This window comes from Drosophila subpulchrella, unplaced genomic scaffold (genome assembly GCF_014743375.2).
Source record: "Drosophila subpulchrella strain 33 F10 #4 breed RU33 unplaced genomic scaffold, RU_Dsub_v1.1 Primary Assembly Seq38, whole genome shotgun sequence".
Classification (NCBI taxonomy): domain Eukaryota; kingdom Metazoa; phylum Arthropoda; class Insecta; order Diptera; family Drosophilidae; genus Drosophila; species Drosophila subpulchrella.
The window spans coordinates 897,922-910,864 of NW_023665601.1; positions in this window are offsets into that span (position 1 = coordinate 897,922).

The window sequence follows — 12,943 nt, forward strand, 5'->3', positions numbered from 1 at the left end:
ACAACGTTGAGAATCCGACTAACCCGAACAACAACAACAACAACAACAATAATAAGCGTGAACTGATAAAATATGATGATCATCAGCATCGGGGGCATCGAGAAGGAGAACAACAGCAGCAGCAGCAGCAGCAACAACATGTTGAAATGCTTAAACACAAAAGACGATACTCTCCAAAGAGGGTTATGCGAAGAAGACTAGACACCGACAACACACAAAACAACGATTTGGGGATAAAAGTGGGAAAATTTAAATCCTATAATGCAAACAGAAGGAAAAGAAGACCTTATCAACGAAGAAACATCCAGCATGAGGATGCTGCTGCTGCTGCTGCTGCTGCTGCTGCTGCTAATGCTGATTATGATGATGATGATGCTAATGTGTTTGATATGGAATTTAATCGTCCGCAAATAACGAGTTTTCCAATAATCAACAACAACAACAACAACAACCCACCCGACTTGATAGATACTTCCAACGATATCCTATCAGACTATACTTCATTTTTGGATAGTCAAAGAGCAAAATACTCTAATTTATTAGAAAAAAACAGTCCTGCATATACACAAAACGGCAACGACGACGACGACCACAATGCAGTAGTTAGTAGTAGTACATCTGCTGCTCTCCCTCTCCCTCTCCCTCCTGCTCCCCCTGCCCCCCCAGTTCTCCCTGCTGCTGCTGCTGCTGCTGCTGCTGTTGATAATGATGATTATGATTTAAAATTAAGTCTTTTTAAAAATCTCAAACGTAATGCTAACATTAAGAATTTATCTTTAGCAGCAGCAGTCCAGCCTAATAACAAGAGATACAAATTACCTTTTAATCTGCTACGAAGAGATTCTATGCTTGAAAAAAGTCGTAAGGTCAATGGTCTCAAATTTCATAGACTTAAAAAAACAGCACAGACATCGTCGTCGAACATTATAAATTTTACGCCGAGATCACACACACACAAAAAACGAAGTGCTCACACAGAAAATTTACCTCTGCCTCAGTCTTCTTCTTCTTCCTCTAATAAAAGATTAAAATTAATCGAAAAAAGAGATTCTATGCTTGAGAAAAGTTTTTTAATAAATGGACCCAGATATCCAAGATATAACAAGACAAAACAACAACCACAACAACAACAACAACAACAACAATGTGATCAAAAAGAAAAACAAATTTCAATCAAGAGAAAAGTTTCGATCAAGAAATCACCGTTTTTGCGTAATATTCAGCTTTTAAAAAGTCAAAAACAATTGGACATGTTTTATGGTCTGAATATAAAAGAAAATGGTGAATGGTATTTTGCCAATAGTAAATTGAAATATAATAATAATACAACTATTATTGATAAGGAAAAATGAATATTGACTCCTGGTCTATTTCAATTGCTATTTCACACGAAGCCCGCGCATTATTCAAATCTGGACTTGAAAAATTATCGAGATATTCTGTTAAGAACAAACGCACACAAACGAAAATATCAGAATAGTTCACAAGTTAAGGGGTCTAAATCAATTAATTATCAGCATATTATAAAAAATCTATTCAAACCGAAAACACAACTTATTGGTAAAGGTTTGCTTACAACACAAACAGCAGCAACAACAAAATCTTACTCCAAGGAGGATAGAGGATACAAGTATTGGGATGATCCAAATGAATTAATCGAGAGATTACGATAACTATTAGCATCCGAGAGTGCTGGAAATACCAATCACAAAAACGAAATTATATCCATTATTGAAGAGCTTAGAGAGGCAAATATAATAAAATGAATCAGATTAATAAATTTGGTGAAAGCTTGTCGTCCGGAGGAGTAGGAGGAGGAGGAGGAGGAGGAGGAGAAGGAGGAGGAGGAGGAGGAGGAGCAAGTCTAAAAAAAAATATTTTAAATCGACAAGAGAAAACGGATATTGATTTAAACAGCTTGAGACAGAGCATAAATATTTTAAAAAGCAAAATAATTACATTGGAAACAAACCTTCAATCAGATGTCACTGAAAGTGCGAATCTTATAAAATTAGCCTTAGAGGACTACTCTCAAGATATTTATACTAAGTATATAGAGCGAATAGAAGAAAATATTCAACGGCTTGAGGACGTTCTCTTTAAATTACTCTCTACACAGCTACCTACGGATGAGGTGAAAAGAATTAAAGTACAGTTCCCCATTATTATCAAAGGTATTGAAAATAAACAAAATGACTGACAACAACAACAACTTGTGTGCGGATAAAAGACAACTCACCGAAGAGTTGCATAGACAAGGACGAAAAAATTTTATCAGACGACGTGTGATAATGAAGGGGATAGATGATTTATGGCAAGCCGATTTAGTTGAAATGATACCCTATCAATTATATAATAAGGGATATCGTTATCTTTTTACTGTTATTGACACGTTTTTTTTCGAAGCAAGCATAGGCTGTTGCTATTAAAAACAAAACAGGAGACAGCGTCACAAAAAGTATGAAAAGCATTTTCGATGACGCACAAAGAAAACCGAAAAACTTACAAACAGATGATGGCAAAGTATTTTTCAATAAGACATTTCAAAATCTGATGAAATTAAATCATATTAATCATTATTCAATGTATAGTATTTTAAAAGCCAGCATCGTTGAACGATTTAATAGAACCATCAAAAATATAATGTGGAAAGAGTTCAGCTATAAAGGTAGCTACAAATGGATTAATATCTATAAGGCATTGATTGCTAAATATAATAACACATACCATAAAACAATTCTGATGGCGCCAAACGATGTAAGTTTTCTAAATGAAGAATTACTCCTCCAAACCGTTTACAATCATCTGAAAATCACTCATAAACCAAAATTCAAAGTTGACGATTATGTGCGAATAAGTAAATATAAACATGTGTTCGAAAAAGGTTATACTCCAAACTGGACAACAGAGATATTCCAAATCAAACGGATACAAAATACCAATCCCATCACGTATATATTGAAAGATTATCAGGGAAATGATATTAAGGGGGGATTTTACGAATATGAGCTGATGAAAACTAAATTTCCCGATACATATCTAGTGGAGAAGGTTATTAGACGTCGAAATGGTAGAGCATTCGTTAAATGGTTGGGATTCTCATCAGAGCATAATTCGTGGATTGATTTGTAAACACACACACACGCAGCATACTATATATGTGTATGTGTAAAGTCTGTAAACATTTCATTCCCTCCCGAACCGTTAAGATGTCGATAACATTAACACTAACAGGCAATACGTCAGTACTTGTTGCAGATTATTTTCCTCCAATTGAACTTGAACAGAACTATCAGTGTGCGTTAATCAGCCTGGACACTTATAATTCGATTCCAAACGTTGACGTAGACAATAATTTATTTCATATTGGCAAACATTTGATAAAAATCCCCGTAGGTTCCTACGAAATCAGCGATATTAACGACCTATTGACGCTAAAATATAGAAAGTTAACACAGAATGTGACCGACGGAAGTCCCAAATTTTATCTAGTTCCAAACTATAACACTTTGCAATCAGAAATTTTCTCTGCAACTGATGAAATATATTTTAATAAGGAAAAGTCAATCGGCTCTTTATTGGGATTCACCTCGAATATATTAAGCCCCAATATATTACATACTTCTGATAAGGCAATTGATATCACAAAAATTAATACCATTTGTGTACAATGCAATATTATAAATGGTACATATATAAACAACGAAACAACACACACACTACATCAGTTTGCGCTTGTCGTTAGTCCTGGATATAAAATAACTGAGGTACCACAAAATGTTATATATCTACCAGTAAACACAAAAGAAATACATTCGATAACTTTAAAAATCTGTGATCAAGACGGTAATCTGATTAATTTTCGCGGTAAAAGAATTACAATAAGATTAAATTTAAAACCAATTTAAAAAAAAAAAAAAATGATTATATACAACAACAACAACAACAACGTCTATAAAAAGGCATTATCACTCAATTCTCCCTCACTCGCTTCACCAACGCTGACCAGATTAGCTACTCAACAACAACAACGACGGCGACGACAACAAAAACAAATCCCATTAACGGAGTGCAATAAAAAATTTTTATTGAGTTTAGGATTCAAATAAAAAAAAAAATGTCACATATAATTAACGTGCTCGAGAAACCGACTATTGATAATTCAATAATAAAGAAAGATTATCATAGTTATTCACCCTATTTGCGATCGTATGAGAACAATGACGAAATTCGGATTGCCATACAAAATCAAGATTTGTATGTGTTGCCGAGCGAAAGTTTTCTTCACATTCAAGGGCATATTACAAAAGTTGATGATCAAATCGAAACCACAATAGCATTATTGAATAATTGTATGGCGTATCTATTTAGTGAAATTCGATATGAATTGAATGGTATTGAAATTGATCGAACACGACATTTGGGTGTAACAAGCGATTTAAAAAATTATTTATCAATTAAACGAAATCAAGAACACTTGCTCGAAAATTGCGGATGGTCCATCACAGACAATTTAAAACTTGAAAGAGGAAACTTTAATTTTTGCGTGCTATTTGGAGTGTTAAATTAGCTGCTGAAACTGAACGCCCTCGCTATGTTATTATCGCATTTAAAAACAATAAGAAGTATGTTCATTGTGATTTAGTCGATGTGAAAGTATATCTCAATTCTGAAGTATATCCGTATGACGGATTAAATCAAAATTTGTCTTATAATAGATATGCACTATTATACGATATGTATATCCATTTTCAAAAAAGTTACTACGGCTGTGAGTCACAACCGTTATTATCGCTAGAGACTTATAAAAATAAGGCTCCCATTATTGTCTTAGATGTTACGCATCAAAATGAAGCAGTAAAAAGTGGACCCATTGATATACGAATTGAGATTAAAACACAAAGTAATATCCCTTCAAAAACATCTGCATACTGTCTCATAATTCATGATAAATTATTCGAATATACACCGCTATCAAACGAGGTTAGAAAAATATTATAAATATATATATATATATATATATATATATATATATATATATGTACGTATATGTGAATATTTTTTCTATTTCGTTCTCTGTGAGATTGCAAGCAAGCAAGCAAGCAAGCATTAGTAGCAAGTCGAACTGCAAGCTAGAAACTACAATCAAAACTAGAATAAGAACAAAAAATATATAAATAAAAATGTTGCGAATAATAATCATTACAATTATTTTACTATTCGGTTGCAATTCGGGAGGAAACTGTAATCCTATTCCGAATCCTGAATTTGCTTCTATTCTGAATATCACCAATAGTATCAATGCAAATACAAAAAGTGTAGAATTTAATATAACATTATCGAACAACGAGGTGTTAAAAGTAAACCTCTCATTACAATTTTTGAAACAATCATCATTAACACCACCACCACCAACCACAACTATAAAACCCATTGGGTTGGTGGAATTGATAACTGAATCGTCAACACCACCACCAGCACCACCACCACCAGCAGAATCAACATCAACAGCTAACGATGAGGACAATGCTGAGGATAATATTAAAGTTACGGTGGATGAAGTAATTGAATTGTTTCAAGCAAACCTAATAGAAAAGGAGAAACATATTGGAGGAATATTGAATGCAACAGTACCATTCTATAGGCACTTTAATCTCCAATATAAAGAGTCGGCTATATCAATTCGTTGTTTGTATAAAAGCAATTATGAGAAGAGAACACTAAATATAAAATGCCAGCAATATATTGAAACAGTCTTAATTGAACGTTTATTACCAAACGGTGAGATAGAACAAACATTTGTTGAAAAAAACCCCAACACCCTGAAGAACATTATCCTCAACGAAGACATCAACAACTATGTACAAACTGCGACGATGAAAATCACTTGAGAGAGGAGCACGCGCTAGAAGTCGATGACAATACAAACAAACAGACGCAGTCAATAAACGATAATCAGTGGAGAGAGCCGGAGTCCGAGAGAAAGAGAGCAGACAAAAAAACTTTTTTAATCTTTTTTATACTTATACACATATACACATACTTTATTCATACATTTACTTACTAGTGTGTTGCTAAGCTATCAGCCCTAACAAATGCATCTAATACTCAATAATCAGTAGAGAGCCAAAGCCAGAGCCCGAGAGAGAGACGACAAAAAAAATTTATATTCTTTATACCTATATACTATACATGCATTCATGCATTTTTTACTTTAATCACAATTCTGTAAAACTAGTCTCTAAGCATTCGCCCACGGAAAGTATATAATCGCATATTAAAAATTAATAAAATACAAAAAAAAAAAAAAAAAAAAAATGAAAATAATTATGGTTTTGATATTATTATTTGTACTTGGAATCGTCGTCGGAGGAATAACGCCAGTAAAAAGCGAATCTGATGTCAAAAAAATTCCCTATCAAACGGAAATTAAATACTCTAGTTTTGATCTCGTTGTAAACGAAACATTGACTGTCAAAGTAAATGTAATTTTTGAACTTAATACCGCATTTGTGGAAGTGTTTCGAGAGAGCAGCACCACCAACAACAACAACAAAAATCAACATGATAATAGATTTAAACGAGATTTGATACTATTCGATCAAATGCCTCATATAATCTTTTCTTGTTATATAGACTGCATCAAAGTTGCGATGACTGAAGATACAGCATCAGCACTTCGAAATAATAATCACGAACTTAATAATGTTTATTGTCCTCAAAATATTTAAAAAACAAAAAAAAATTAAAAATAAATTAAAATACTAATATTTCATATTGTGGTGAAATTAAAAATCGTATTTAATATTGGGGTGAGCGGGAAGGGGAGCGGGAGGGAGAGCGGGAGGGAGAGCGGGAGGGAGAGCGGGAGGGAGAGCGGGAGGGAGAGCGAGAGGGAGAGCGGGAGCGGGAGGGAGGGCGAGACCGGGATTTTTTTTATCACTCACTTGTTGCGCAGTTGTGAATTTAAATCACCCACTCACCCAATAAATTTAAATCCCTTTTTTTCCTTCGTTATCTTTCGCATAACTTTGAAAAAAAAAACAAAAATGCGCAGTTGGGGATTTAAATCACCCACTCAGCCAATAAATTTAAAACCCTTTTTTTCTTCGTTATCTTTCACATAACTTTAAAAAAACAAAAAAAACAAAAAAAATCCAGCAGCCACCTACTCAAATAAAAAAATTGATCGTGGATGCATTGGATGCAGTTATCGCGCATCCGGTGTTCAAAAGGGATTTCAAACAAAAAAGCACTTACTTTGTATTTGCAAGTGATTGCGAGAAAATATAGCGTTATCTTTCACATAACTTTAAAAAAATTCCAGCAAGCCACATACTCAAATAAAAAAATTGAGCGTGGGGGTAGAAATAAACAAATTAATAATTTTTTTTTTGTATTGGATGCTGTTATCGCGCATCCGGTGTTCAAAAGGGATTTCAAACAAAAAAGCACTTACTTTGTATTTGCAAGTGATTGTGAGAAAATATAGCGTCCACATACACACACAGTCAATCAGAGAAAAATTGCCAATAAATAGCGCTGGGACAGTCAAATTCAAAGGCAGTTCATAATTGTCTTACATTGACTAAGTACGTGAACAATATATAACCCGCCGCCGCCGCCGCCGCCGCCACCACCAACCTCCAGACTTAGAACCAGAACTAAGCAAGCAGAAGTAAACATGGAGTCACAAACGATCAAGTTCAAGCAAGTGGTAGTAGGAGCAGAAGAAGCATCCGATTCAAATTGGTTAAGCAAATCGGTTAGACCACCGAAAGCGCTTCGATGCGGTAATTGCAAATGCGTGTGTAACAACACCCCCGGTTACGAATCCTCAGAAGAAGAAGGAGAAGAAGAAGACTACGCCGCCCACGACTACAAGATCTTAACACAAATTCCTGAGGACACCATTGAGGATAATAACGTAGGTCTCCACCATAACCATACCTGCTGCGCCTAGCCAAAAAAAAAAAAAAAAATCATAAAAAAGAATGTAAAATTACAATTTATTCTTCATCCCTTTTTTTATTTTTTTAATCAAAAAAAAAAATAAAGGACCCCAAAACACAAGTTTCTAAATCTATCATTGATGGTGATGGTGATGCTGCTAGTACTGATGATGGTACTACTGTTGATGATGCTGCTGGTGTTGCTGGTGCTGCTGCTGCTTCTGATGCTGTTGAAAAGGAAGATCCTCGACCCAAAAATTTGGTTGCTAAACGAGGATCTATCAACGTTGAAGACGCTGTTGATGTTGCTGAGAGAGAAATTCGAGAGTTAAAAGATGAAATTGAAGAATTTCGTACGTTATACGATGATGTAATATCTAGCAGCGATCTGAGGACCTTACGTACGATAAAAAAACTGTTGTCTGTAGGAACAGTAATTACGCCTGGGGACTACAGAGCCTTACGCCCAATCAGGGGGCAATTCATGTGGGGGGCCTTCAATCTAATGCAAGGCTATCGCTTTATGCGTGAAAACTTATCAAAAAAAAATTCTAAAATTATTGTTGAAGATGATGATGACGTTTTCGGTATGGGATATAGAAATAGGAAAGAATTAAGCAGTTATGAGGTTGAAACATTCGTTAATACAGACGAAGTGGATGATCTAAAAAAGGAAATAGACGAATTTTGTATTGAGTATGAAGATATACTTCCCGATTTTGAACTACGGACCTTACGTAATATGAGGAAATTGATGACGATAGGGGCACACATATCAGACACCGATATAAAGATTTCGCGTAACATTAGAAAACGCTTCAAAGTAGGAGTTTATATTATAATGCAACGCTACCAGGATTTGGCTGATAGAATTGAAAAGCGATATTAATTATATACACACATATATAATAATAACCTATATACATATATATATATATATATATATATATTATCAAAATTAATAAAAAACTTATTTACTCCTGAAAAAATAGAATCTCTTAATATGCAACGTTCTCATTTCAGCTTACATCCCCCAAAAAAAAATTATGTGAGGTTTGTGAGAACTAGTATATATATACACTGTTAAAAACAAAACAAAAAAAAAAAATATTGTTTCTGTACAACGATCTATGGCTTGTATTAATATTCACAAAGTACGGCACTGGAGCGTTGAACAGGAACAATATATCAAATATCAAATATCTTCAACGGTCGTGTGCGTGTGTGTGTGTGGGTGTAACGTGAGTTGAAGAGTATATTTTTTTCTGGATCGTTCAGGAAGATCTGCTATATTTAATAGATCTTTTTATGCGAAGAGAAAAAAAATATTTTTAAAGCCTTCAAAAAAAAAAAAAATAAATAAAAAGAAAACAGAAATGCAGAGAAAGTGATGTGAGATAAAGAGTATTTTTTTTTGTGTCGCGGAAAAAGATTTGCTATTTATTTAATAGAAGAACTCTTTCCGCGATAACAAAAAAAAAGATATTTCAAAAGCCTTCAATAATGTGTTCAAAAAATATATTTAAAGCCTTCAAAAATGCGGAGAAAGTGAAGTGAAAGAGTATATTGTTTTGTTGTTATTGTGTGTGGAAAAATCTAATATATTTAAAAGATATTGCACCACGATGACATAAAAAAATATATTTAAAGCCTTCAAAATTTTGAGAGAGTGAAGTGAGATAAAGAGTATATTGTTTTAACGTTATCATGTGGAAAAATCTACTATATTTAATAGATCTTTAAACACGATAACTTTAAAAATATATTTAAAGCCTTCAAAATGCAGAGAAAGTGAAGTGAGATAAAAAAAAAGAGAGTATATTGTTTTCTATGGGGCACAAACTCTTTGTATTATATTAATATTCACATAATACGACGATTTGTATTCCATAGAAAAAAATATACATAAAACGCTTCAAAAAAAAAAAATCAGAGAAAGTAAATTGATATAAAAAGAGTATATTGTTTTCTATGGGTACAAATTGTTTGTACTATATTAATATTCACATAATACAGGAGTTTGTAAACCAAAGAAAATAATATATATATACATACATAGCTTTTAAACGAGAGTGAGAGATCAAGTGGGAGGGTGAGTGGGAGGGGAGGGCGGAGTGGGCGCTATCGCAAACGAGAGTGTGAGTCCGAGGACAAGCGGGAGGGGAAGTGAGCGCAACCCCCCAGAGGGTCAAGCCTCAGGACAAGCGGGAGGGGAAGTGGGAGGAGAAGTGAGCGCAACCCCCCAGAGAGTCAAGCCCCAGGACAAGCGGGAGGGGAAGTGGGAGGGGAAGTGAGCGCAACCCCCCAGAGAGTCAAGCCCCAGGACAAGCGGGAGGGGAAGGGGGAGGGGGAGTGAGCGCGGCCCCAGAAACTTCCACAACAACAACTTCCGTTCGCGATAAGCGCCCCCGCACCAGCGATAAGAAAAGTGGTCCAGAACATACAAACCCCACAGCGGTCCAGAACATACAAATCCACCCTACTCCTCTGCTGACGTTCCTGGTCGAGTGTGCAGATCCCATAGTGAAGTACACTACTCTGCTGGTAAGCATGGTGTGTGTTAAATTAAAAAATACGAATTTAAGGTTGCTTTATGCTTGTTAACAATTTATTAGCGAAAGAGAGTACAGCAGGCGAGACGAGACGAGAGTGCATTTAATGTCGAGATCAGAATTCGTACTGATTTTACAAAGGGACAGCCAGCCGAATGCTGGGCCCAAGAATGCAAGTACACAAAAAACGAGAGAGCTAGATGGAAAGAGCTACCTTTCGCGATGCAATTAATATAAGAGATCGAATTAAGACGTTAATAAGCTGCTGCGGCTGCGTGACCCGACATACTCCCCCCGTTGGAAGCCTGGGTTTGAACATCATCCTTAAGGGGTAGCAGACACAGCTTGTTTACTGCTCGCTTTGTCACTCCTGATGCTGTCTTCAGAACGGCAACTCGAGCAACCCCATCTCCCCCGAACAGAAGCTCGATCACTTTGGCGAGGTGCCACTTCCTGGGAGGCAAGTTTTCGTCCTTGACCAGAACTAAATCATCGACAACCAGGCCAGGTTTTGGAGTGCGCCACTTGGAGCGCTGCTCCGGTAATGTTAAGTATTCTTCCTTCCATCGGGACCAAAAGATCTGCTGCAAGTAAGCCACGCGTTGTCATCCATCCAAGCGACTGAAGTTCAGACTGGTCACATCCGGCTGGACGAAAGAGGAAGGCGGACCACCATTAAAAAAATTCGCTGGGGTTAATAGATCCAGATCAGCGGGGTTTTCTGAAATCGAGACTAATGGTCGAGAATTAACAACCGCCGAAATGTGACACACCAGGGTCCGAAACTCCTCAAAGGCTTAAACAGCAGTGCCGACAGCACGGTAAAAATGATGCTTAGCGATCTTCACAGCCGCTTCCCAAAGACCGCCAAAGTGTGGCGACCTAGGAGGAATGAAACACCAATCAATAGCCTCCGCTAGGCAAAAGTCCAATGTAGCTCTCTGATGATCACTGTTGAGGAATAGGCGCCTTAGTTCGAGCAGCTCATTGCGAGCTCCAACAAAGTTGGTTGCATTATCAGACCAAATCTGCCGCGGCCTTCTTCTAGTGCATATAAATCGTTTGAGGCCATGTAGAAACGATACCGTAGAGAGATCCTTGATCAACTCCAAATGAATAGCCTTCGTGGCACAACAAATGAACACACAAACATAGCATTTTACTGGAGGCTTGCTTCGCACCTCTGACTTGTAGAGAAATGGCCCGCAAAAGTCAATGCCAGTGACTTCGAATGCATGAGATCCATCAACTCGTTCCTTTGGAAGATCCGCCATTATATGCTCCACTACTCGAGGCTTCATTCTAAAGCATCTAATACATTTGTTTACCGCCTTCATCACCGTCTTCCTCCCCCCAATAGGCCAATATTGGGATCGAATTATGCCGAGTAGTGCCCGTGGCCCAGTGTGCAGATTGCGTTCATGAAAGTGAGTAATAATCGCAATAGTGACCGAATGACTCCGTGGTAATATAATTGGATGACGCCCATTAAAATCCAGAGAAGAATTCCTTAGCCAGCCATCCACTCTAAGAAGCGCAAATTGGTCAATGAATGGCGAAAGAGATGCGAGCGAGCTAGAGGAGTACACCATTCCCTCTGACACCAATGATTTGATGTCATCCCATAAAGGTGAGCGCTGGACAATACGAAGCAACAGCAGATTACCGCCTTGAAGGTCAGACACCGTGAGCGTAGGGCGCCGGATGCGATTACCAAACTTATAGACGTATCCGAAAATTCTTTGAAGGGCCGCAAAGGAATTGGAAAATTTTGAACTGGCGACTATGTCTTCGTATGGAGATTTTGTCAGACAGACTTCTGTCTCATAGTACTTTTAGTAAACATAAAAAACACGAATGCAAAAGATACTAAAAATATAATAAAGTAAAGAATTAATTTCAAAATAACGAGAACACAAGTTAGCTTTTATTAATATTGAAACTTAAAAATAATACCTTTAACTTCAAAATACATTTTATATAATTTAAATTGGGCAGCGCAATTAGTTGACTGAACACTTTGAAGCTCGCTTTTGTTGTGAAATATTCGCGATGCGTGCAGCTGCGCTTTGCAAATGAACACGTGTTCACAGCTTCAATTCTATTTTTAGAAAGTCCCGTTAGATATCTAGAAAAAACTGGTTTGTTATGAAGAAGTTTGGTCATTTTAGAGGCGATTTGGTTACATTTCGCAAATTTTTGTTATGTTTTTTTTAATTTTGTTCTATGGGCGCAACCACTGTGCGCTGCCTACAGTTGGACGGCAGAGAGACGGCTATGTATATCTTATATATATTAGTGTATTTAATTATGCTCCCTTTAGCTGGAGCGCGAGGGTATATGTATGTACTTGAGTTTGGCTGAGCGGCCGGCGTGTGCAACAGAATGCTGACACTTGCACTTTCTGTGAGCGCGCCGATCGACTCATGTTTCGGCCAC